The 9,322-nt window shown below is 37.1% G+C and overlaps 1 pseudogene; it reads left to right on the forward strand.

Annotated features, from left to right (window-relative positions):
* The first annotated feature begins 6,207 nt into the window (after window positions 1-6,207).
* On the forward strand, window positions 6,208-7,044 carry LOC149835917 (protein SMALL AUXIN UP-REGULATED RNA 51 pseudogene; annotated as a pseudogene).
* The last annotated feature ends 2,278 nt before the right edge of the window (window positions 7,045-9,322 follow it).

Consider the following 9,322-nt stretch of genomic DNA (forward strand, 5'->3'; position numbering starts at 1 on the left):
TGTGACCTATGCACTTCCTATGGATATAAGTAATGGGCTCTCTTCTAGTTTTGCCCGCTCAAAAAGGTCTTTTTTTAGTTTTTTTTTTTCTCACATCTAACTTCATAATGTGATCTATTGGTTTTGTTTACTTGGAACCGTCTTTTGAATCACTGAAATCTGACTTGTATACAGGTTATGACCTGTCTCATAAAATCATGTTTTTTCATCTAAAAAACATGATCCAAGAGTAGGGATGGCAGTGGACCGGGGGAAAGCGGGGCCCCGCCCCCCCTCGCCCCGTTTGGACCGGGGATGAAGGGTATGAAACGGGGATGGAGGCGGGGACGAAGGTTAAAATCCATTCCCGTCCGGGGGTGGAGGCGGGGATGGACGTGCACTTTTCCCCGCCCGCCCCGTCCCCACCACGATCCCCGCCTTATCCCCACCCCAACCCCACCCTGACCACTTTTCACCACAATATCCCCGCCCCGCCTCGCCTCATCCCCGTTTGAACCGGGGATGGAGGACATGAAACGGGGATGAAGGAGGGGGTAGAGGATAAAATCCATCCCCGCGGTGGTAGAGACCTTGTCCCCCGCCCCGCCCAGCCTCACTGCCATCCCTATCCAAGAGTCAATTCCTACTAAATAGAGCATGCTAAACACATCTAATGGTTCATATCTATCATAAAACACTTCAAAACTATGGGGCAGAACCAAAAGTAAAGCCTAATATGTTCGGTTCTCTATAAATATATACTCACACGCACACATATCTCATGTAATGACAAAATACAATCCCATTTGGTTCATTTTCTCATGCTATTTCAATCTTGAAAGCTGCCACTTAAGCAAAAAGTAAAAAAAATAAACCGATTCCCAACCAGCACCTGATTTGCAGATATTCTAGAGTTACAGTCTGAAACCTTAATATATTCAGTATAACTCTGCTCTTTGTTCAAATTAGATTAACTTTTACTTCAATTTATATATTTAATTGCAGTAGATTATTGAAGTTAGTGCTGTTGAATGCAGATTATATAATTAGCATATGCAACTCATCTCATTGGAATCTGTGTTGCTAATCTGCATTGTGGCTGTGAGGGTGCTGAGATGAAGGTACCTGATCAAACCTCACTGGTGCATGGGTGTGTCAATAGCTTTGAGAGGTGAGCCACGTAAGGCAGGGTGGACCTGGAGTTTTTCTTCCTTCGGCGAGGGTTGCTCGTCATAAAAAGAAAAAGAAAAAGAAAAAAAAAAGAAAAAAAATCTGCATTGTGTTAATCAAGCAGTACGAGACCATATCTCGATGCGAATATGGTTCATATGCAGATTATTATAATTTGGTTTAGGTTTAAATTAGTCTCATATGCAACTCAATTTGCATCTGCTAGAAGAAAAGAGGGCATTTAAGCCGAGCTCATGACGAGCATGATCTGAACGAGCTGAGTTCGAGTTGGCTTGTTTACAAAAAAATTACAATTTTCAAAGTTGAAAATATTAGAATCTGGATGCTAAACCTACTGAGCCAAGCTCGAAGGGACTCATTTACAAAATTTCAAGACATTAAGCAATAGGATTTGAATTCTATGCTCATTGCTTGTAAGTCAAACACTTCATTAACCATTTATATGTTATTTCATAAAATATATGTAAAACATGTTTATTAAGTTAACGAGCCTATATGAGCCTAGCCAAGCACTTTGTTAATTCGAACAAGCTCTTTAAGAGTATGAACCACGAGCAATTTGTCATTTTCCAACTGTATTTACATATCAGAGGCAAATATTCTCAACAAACTATACATGGAATAAATAATGATTACCATAAACAGGGTGTTTATGGCTTTGGTTAGATATGAGATCTTGCACAGGATATAAAATGGATCCCAACCTGAGCATAAGATCCGACCCGGTTTCAAGGAAGAGGAGGGGGGCAGTTGCGTCATGAAGAATGGTTGGTCATTGACCCACATGACTTACTTAATGGAGGTAAGATAAATGCCAAAAGTAAATATAATAAACAAAGCCATCTCAAGTACAGAAAGCACATGGGTTCGTAATCACATTAAATGATTCTTACTATTCTCTTTTCCACCTACAAAAATTTTCTTTATCTTTATTTCGTAAACAAACAAATAACAAATAATATTTATTTATTAGAAGCATCTCTCAACAACCCCCCTCTCTCTCTCTCTTATAGTATTTGGTAACCTTCATGATAAAGAATCCCTTAATAAGAACTCACAGCGGGAGGCTGTTTTGATCAGTTGTAGTCCTATGAACATGTTAACATAGTCAAAATAGTAGAAAACGACTCTTGGAAAGTATTTTTTTAACGTAAAAATAAAATTTTATGATGACTATAAAGATTTGGTACATTGTACGGGTTATTTTTCCAACTCTTACAAAATCTTTTTATACTAATAACATGATTTGGACATAGATTTCTAATAACCCAAACATCTAGATCATGTCTAGAGGATGTGCAAAAAAATAAATAAAATAAAAATATTTTAGCTTTTTACTAAGAGGTTCCTTAATTACCCCGTGAGGGTACCTAACATTAACTTTATATATATATATATATATATTGACTACTAACAAAGGTCCGATAAACTAATGAGCTAGAAATCATACTTGAAAGTTATATGGGCTCAATCTAACCACACATATGGGTTCAACATGGTTTGTTTGCTAAGGATCAAGTTTTCAATAGTTTTAATAAACCATGTAGATTGCATCTATAACATTTTGATCTACAAAAAAAATCGAATTTTTTTAAAGAAAAGAGTGATTTCTATTCATTAGTTTTGTACCTGCCCATTAGTTTTACCCCATTTTGCCCTCTCAAAATCTGTTTTTTGGTATTTTTTCTCACATCTAATACCATAGATGTGATCTATAGTTGTTTTTAGTGGAAGCCGACTTTTGGATCACTGAAATCTGTACAGGTTTTTCTGGTGATCCAAAATGAATGGCTATGAAGGTACTAGTTTTTTTCTCATAAAAACACATTTTTTTGAAAAAAAAAACCATGATCCAAGAGTTGATTCTCACTAAATTGAGCATGATAAACACATCTAACCGTTCAAATCTATCATAAAACACTTTAAAAACATGGGGCAGAATAGGGCAAAACGAGAAATGAGGCCTAATATGTTCTCTCTCTCTCTCTCCCTATATATATATATAAGTGAATAATGACAAAGGAAGAAGAATTAAGGAAATGAGATGGCACTTTCTTGAACTATTTCACAAACGTTTCATAAATGCCTCTTTCTCTCTCTCTCTCAATATATATATATATATATATATATATATATATATATATATATGTGTGTGTGTGTGTGTGTGTGTGTGTGTGTTAATTTGTCCTTAAAGAAGAAAATATTAAATGAGAAAATTTATGATATTTTACTATTCTTTCTAGATGCCATACCAATCACATTGAGGATGAAATTTTCATAATTCTTGTTATCGTTTGGGAATACAAATCATGTTTGGCATGACAAGTTTGTGATCGTTAATGGAAATGATTAAATGGTTACATTGATGTAATTAAGTGTTTCACTAGTAAACTAAAACCTACATTTTTCATGAGGTCATAAAAATCGAACTATTTAAACCATGATCATGGCGAGTACTCATAAACCAAATGCAGTCAATTTGATAATTGATTGAATACCATTGCATTTTCAATCTGAATTAAAGAATCGGTTAATGCAAAATGGATCTTGTTACATTCATGTATAAATTTTTGCAGGGCAATGTACAACATCAAATCTTAAAAAAAACAATAAAAAGAAAAAGGAAAATTTTTTTAGTAGCGATTCAAACCACCGCTAAAGGTTATCATTGCATGGCTTTCATATCACCGCTTAATTAATTCAATTAATTGAGTAGTCGGTTTTGGTTTTGATTGTGTCTATACTAATTTTAATTCCGGAAGGATGTGTCATGCATTGCTCCTTTTTTTTGTTATAATTTTTTTTTATTTTTTTATATAAATCTATTTTTATAGAAGTGATGTTAGACCCTCCTTAAGACCTAGTTTTGAAGGTTCATATCTTAGATAGGGAGTCCTAGGATAACAACAAATATGTACTCTAATATGAGTTTGATAGAAACGAGATGATTGAACTTGAGTAAATCAGATAGGCTAAAAATAGACTCAAAGGCCAATCAGGAGAGGGTTTCAATTTAGATCTTATATGGCTTGAATTAATAGCTTGTTGATCACTTAAGGATATGTGGCAGGATTATGATGGGATGTTATAGGTCATAGAATAATAAAATAGGTTATTGAAAGGCTAAGAAGGTCAAACAGTGAAAACAAGGCATTTCAAGTTAATTAGTTTGTTGCAGATTTTGTTCTAAGGTTATAGAAAAACAAACAAATGCAATCTAAGGTCTGGTTACATGTTTAAAAAATGAATACCAAAGGGTTAAAGGGCCGAGTACCTGAGCCAAAAACTTGTTGGTTACCTAAGAACATGTGTTTGGATTATGATAGACTATTCTAGGTCATAGAACAATAAAGTAGGGCATTGGAAGACTAAGAATGTCAAAGAGTGAAAACAAGACTTTTCAAGTTAATCATGTAATTGCAGATTTTGTTTTAAGGTTATGAAAAATAAACAAATGCAACTTAGAGTCTGATTACAAGTCTAGAAATTGAATTTCAGAGGGTTAGAGGGCCGAGTATACGAGCATAGGTTGGATCCACCCCCTGAATTTTGTAATCAGTGATGAATACATGAATGTAATGAATTTTTTTGTAAAAATATTTGGTCGTCCTTAGTAGTACCGGAAAACATTTACAAAAATAGTTGAGAAAATATTAAAAATAAATAAATATTTGATTTTTCACTATATGCTTATCTATTTAAAAGAAAAAAAAATGGCTCATTTTTTTCATGCAATTTTAAGAAGGGTCACACAAATTAGGTAACTTAATTAAATCTAATTAATTTTAATTAATCTTCTAGAAATAGGAGACGTCCCCTAGGACTCTCGAGCATCATAGCCCCCCTAGGTGGATCCCAATCTTAATTATCATGTCTTTCTGTCTTGACATATGCCCGACTTCTCTTGCTCTTAACAGACATTTTAGATTTTTGACTTGTCAACCATTAGAAAAGTCATGTCTTTAGCCTTGTCCACACCTTGGCCCCCTGGTGGACCCCCAAAAGGTTCTGAAAGTAAAAACTCGGTTTGACCATTTTTTTCTATCATGTGATTATAAACAAATTTTGACCATTTTTTTAATCAAAATTATGGTTTTTTGTTCTTATGTCAAAAAAAATTACCAATAAAAGAAAACTGAAGGATAGGTAAAAAAACTATCTACATTTCCCTCTCTCTCTCTCAATGACTATTTGGAAGTAAGAAAATGGTAGAAAAAATAAAAGTAGAAAAGAAAAAAATTATAACTTTTTCTACGATTTCAAAAAGGAGAAAATTTTTGAAAGAAAGTTTTTATAAAAATATTAATTTTTGAAAAAAAAATTCCTCCACCTAGAGGGGGGATCAGGGATTTTTCCTATCAAAAATTCATTTTGCATAAGGGCGACTATTCACCCACAACACATCTCATTTTATGTGCTGTTTGAAGAACTTCCTCAATCTTCATCTTAGTCCCAAGACCACCATTTTGAGATCTTACTCTTTCTCTCTCATTTTTCTCACATTTGTCTACAACATTTTTCTCATGCTACTCATTTGAAAAAGTTATCATATCAAAGCTTCTAATAGGCAAAATTTTCTTTTTCTACAGAAAATTTTCTTTGCTTCCAAACATGCCCTAAATAAAACCAGTGTAGTAGGGCAATTGGATAAAGATTGAATGATCGATGGATCCCGCCAGAGAGTGCTGACGGAGCCAACCCCGACTTGCTAAACCAAACAAGGTACTACAAAACTCGGTCCGAGTGTTACCACGGACCAGGACCAAAGGGCAGGAACCATGCAGTCATCTGGGTCCATTCTCAATGTTGTCAATATATAATTGTTAAGGGTATTTTTCGTCAAATTCAACTCGGACTTTCGACAATTTATAAGGGTATTTTCGCCAAACTAAAACTTCGCGTTCCCTTCCCCAACGTAGAACACATTCCAAGACCGGACAAACAGTAATAGTATACACGTAATTTACAACGAATCTAGTGGCGTTTTACTATCCGTCCCTTTATATAATAAACCCTTACCGCCTTTTCCACACAGTCGAAACTAAAAACCTTCAAGCTCTCCGCCTTCTTTTTCCGATCTCTCCACGTCCTCTTAGTTCTCCGGCGACCGGAAAAATAATGTCCGGCGTGAACAATGCCAACTTGATCCGGCACATAGTGCGGATCCGGCAGATGCTGCAGAAGTGGCGGAAGAAGGCAGCGGCCGCCGCGCGCCTCTCCCGCGCCACCGGCGGCGGCGTTCCGGCCGACGTTCCCGCGGGCCATCTGGCGGTGTACGTCGGGAAGAGCCGACGGAGGTTCATCGTCCGGGCGAGCTACCTCAACTCGCCAGCGTTCCGGCCGCTCCTAGTCCAGGCCGAGGAGGAGTACGGCTACGACCACGCCGGCCCGATCGCCATCCCCTGCGACGAGCTCATTTTCGTGGAGATCCTCCGCCTCATCGGCGACGCCTCCGCCTGGGCGTGCGGCTCTCGCCACCGCCCCTCCGCCATCTGCGCCACAGACGAGCTGCAGCGCCGCTGCTCCGACTCGAGGTTCTGGGCGGAGTCGCGGCCTCTCCTCAACGGCGTCGCCGAGAGATCCGTCGTCTAGTGGGACGGGTCCGGATCCGGATCCGTTTCGGCCCTTCCTACTCGAGTACGGAGACGCTCCAGCCTTCCACAGAAAATGACGAGAATCTCCCTTCCTTTCCTGCAGAATTCCACCATCTCAGGCGCAGGAGTTTTCTCGCCGGAGGATGCTCAGCACGGAGGTCGGGACTTCGTTTCCTGTGAACCGGAAGGGTAGTTTGGGAATAAAGAGTCCAGAACGGGGCTGGCTGTGTTCGTCCGTACGGAGGGCTCGAACATCAGAGTGAGTCATTAGGGTTATTTTGGTTATGATAACGAGGATGGTGATGGTGTTGATGGTCATGTATTTGGATGACGGGATTTCGACCTCCCATCCCGTTGATTTATTTTCTTTTTTTTTATATATAATTTCTGCTTAATTGTATTGATGTATTAACCGAGAGAAAATGACCTCATAATCACTCCAAATTTCGTATTAATAGAGGATTTTTTCCGGTACCCTAAATTGTTATTTTACCATTGTTCAATTGTCTTATAAGAAGCTTCGTTCTCATGATCTACGCGGAAGTTGGAACCAATGTCACACATCGGTATTGGGGTTTTCTCGCAAGAGGGAAATTCTCGCTATAAATTTCAAGCTTCATACTTTTTTATATATTGAGAAAATATCAAAGTATGAAAGCATAAAACAAGGCTATTTGTATCTCGCAAATGTGGGGTTAATATTGTGATATTTTGAAGATGAGCATCATTTTGAAAATATCACGATATTTTCAAACTTGCATCGATGTTTAAGACATTTCCTTGCAGCTCTAACTAAGAAAGAGTGGAGAAGTAGGATTCGCAAAGCTGATTCCATATAGTCGAGAAAATATTTGATGATGATCAAGGACGGATCCAGAGGGGCGAGGAGGGGCTCGAGCCCCGTCTAAAGTTTTGAAAATTTTCATTATTTTATTATAAAAATTTATATTGGCCCTTTTATATTTTAGTTTTATATTTTATTTTATTATAATTTTTTTTGCCTCCCTTTAAGCAAAATCTTGGATATATATTAGTTTTATATATTTTTTTATTATAATTTTTTGTACCCCTTTTAAGGTCTTGAAAATTTGTATTATTTTATTATAAAAATTTATATGCCCCCTTTATATTTTATTTTATTATAAAATTTTTTTGCTCTCCTTTAAGAAAAAATTTAGATATATTTTAGTTTTATTATAAATTTTTTTGGCCCCCCTTTAAGCAAACTCCTGGATCTGCAAAATGTCACAATAAGATTGCTATATTTTGCAAAATATCGTTGATAAATAAATGCTGAATCATGGTAGACTGAAGTGAGAAATTGAAAATTGTGCAGCTAATCTCAATCCAAATTGGGATCCAAACTAAATCTGATGTAGTAAAGCCCAATCAGGGTCTGAATTTGGAAGGATAACACTGTATTTGATTAAAAATGTTGAAAAAAGGGTTTCCCATTTAAAAGGCCAAAAAAATGGGGTTCAAAGACTGCATGAAACCACAGAAGAAGATGAAAAAAAAAAAAACAAGAAAAAAGTCTGAAATTTCCACATGCCGTGCTTCTAATCTTGTGATTCCTTCAGTCTTCACATGGAATGCCGTGAGAATCAAGCTAGTTTAACGGCATGTCACATGCATGAGGGGCATCGTGGTCATTTTAATCAAATATCTGTTCTGTTTCACTCGTGATTTTTTTCTTCTTCTAAGGGCCTGTTCAGAAAGTGCCTTTTGCGTGAAAGGCACGCCCCACGAGAATCCACCGAACTCCTTTTCCCTAGAAAAAAAAATCTTCCCCAAGGGGAGCTGTGAATAAAATTTCACACAAAAACCCCATGGTGGGTGGGAAAATGTGGGGCTCAACCGGGCTGTGTATCCTGAATAAGGGTGTCAACGGGTAGTTTACCCAGACCGGACCCGAACTAAACCCTATAGGGTTCGGGTATAGTGATAAATAAGAAAAGTAGATTAAGACCCGGGTCCAGACCCGAAGGTCCGATTAATACATGAACCCAATAGTTTGTGAAATTTTATACCAGACCCAATCCGACCTGTTCCGATTAAGACCCATAAATTTTCAATGTAAAAATGATAAAAAATATAGTTTTATAGGGTATGGTCCGGGTCTGGTACATGTAGTTCTTATTGAAATTTATGTCTCTAGAAATGAAATTTAGGATTTTTCTTATATGAATCTAATTACCATCCCATACATGACTATATGTAGAACAATATTGGATAAGGGTGATTGGCTGAATTGGATAAGGGTCTGATGAAACATTTCTGTATCCAGATCCAACTCTAAGATCCAATAATGTGCATGTTTTCTTTTCTTATAAATAGGCAAGATGGGAGATAACCCCTTGGGATTTGAACCTTAGACCTCTCGGTTATGATGCGTAACCTAACCATTCAGCGATCTCATTTGACCACTCCAACATTTTCTCCTTTGCCCATTTTGTTCTTTGCCCTCATGAAGCATTCTTAGGCAAAGTCACAAATCTAATTCTTGGAAAATAGTCAGTATATAAAAATTGAAAATATTAAAACCATATGCAGAACTT

The sequence above is a fragment of the Nuphar pumila genome, chromosome 6 (assembly GCF_984573655.1).
Source record: "Nuphar pumila chromosome 6, dmNupPumi1.hap1.1, whole genome shotgun sequence".
Classification (NCBI taxonomy): domain Eukaryota; kingdom Viridiplantae; phylum Streptophyta; class Magnoliopsida; order Nymphaeales; family Nymphaeaceae; genus Nuphar; species Nuphar pumila.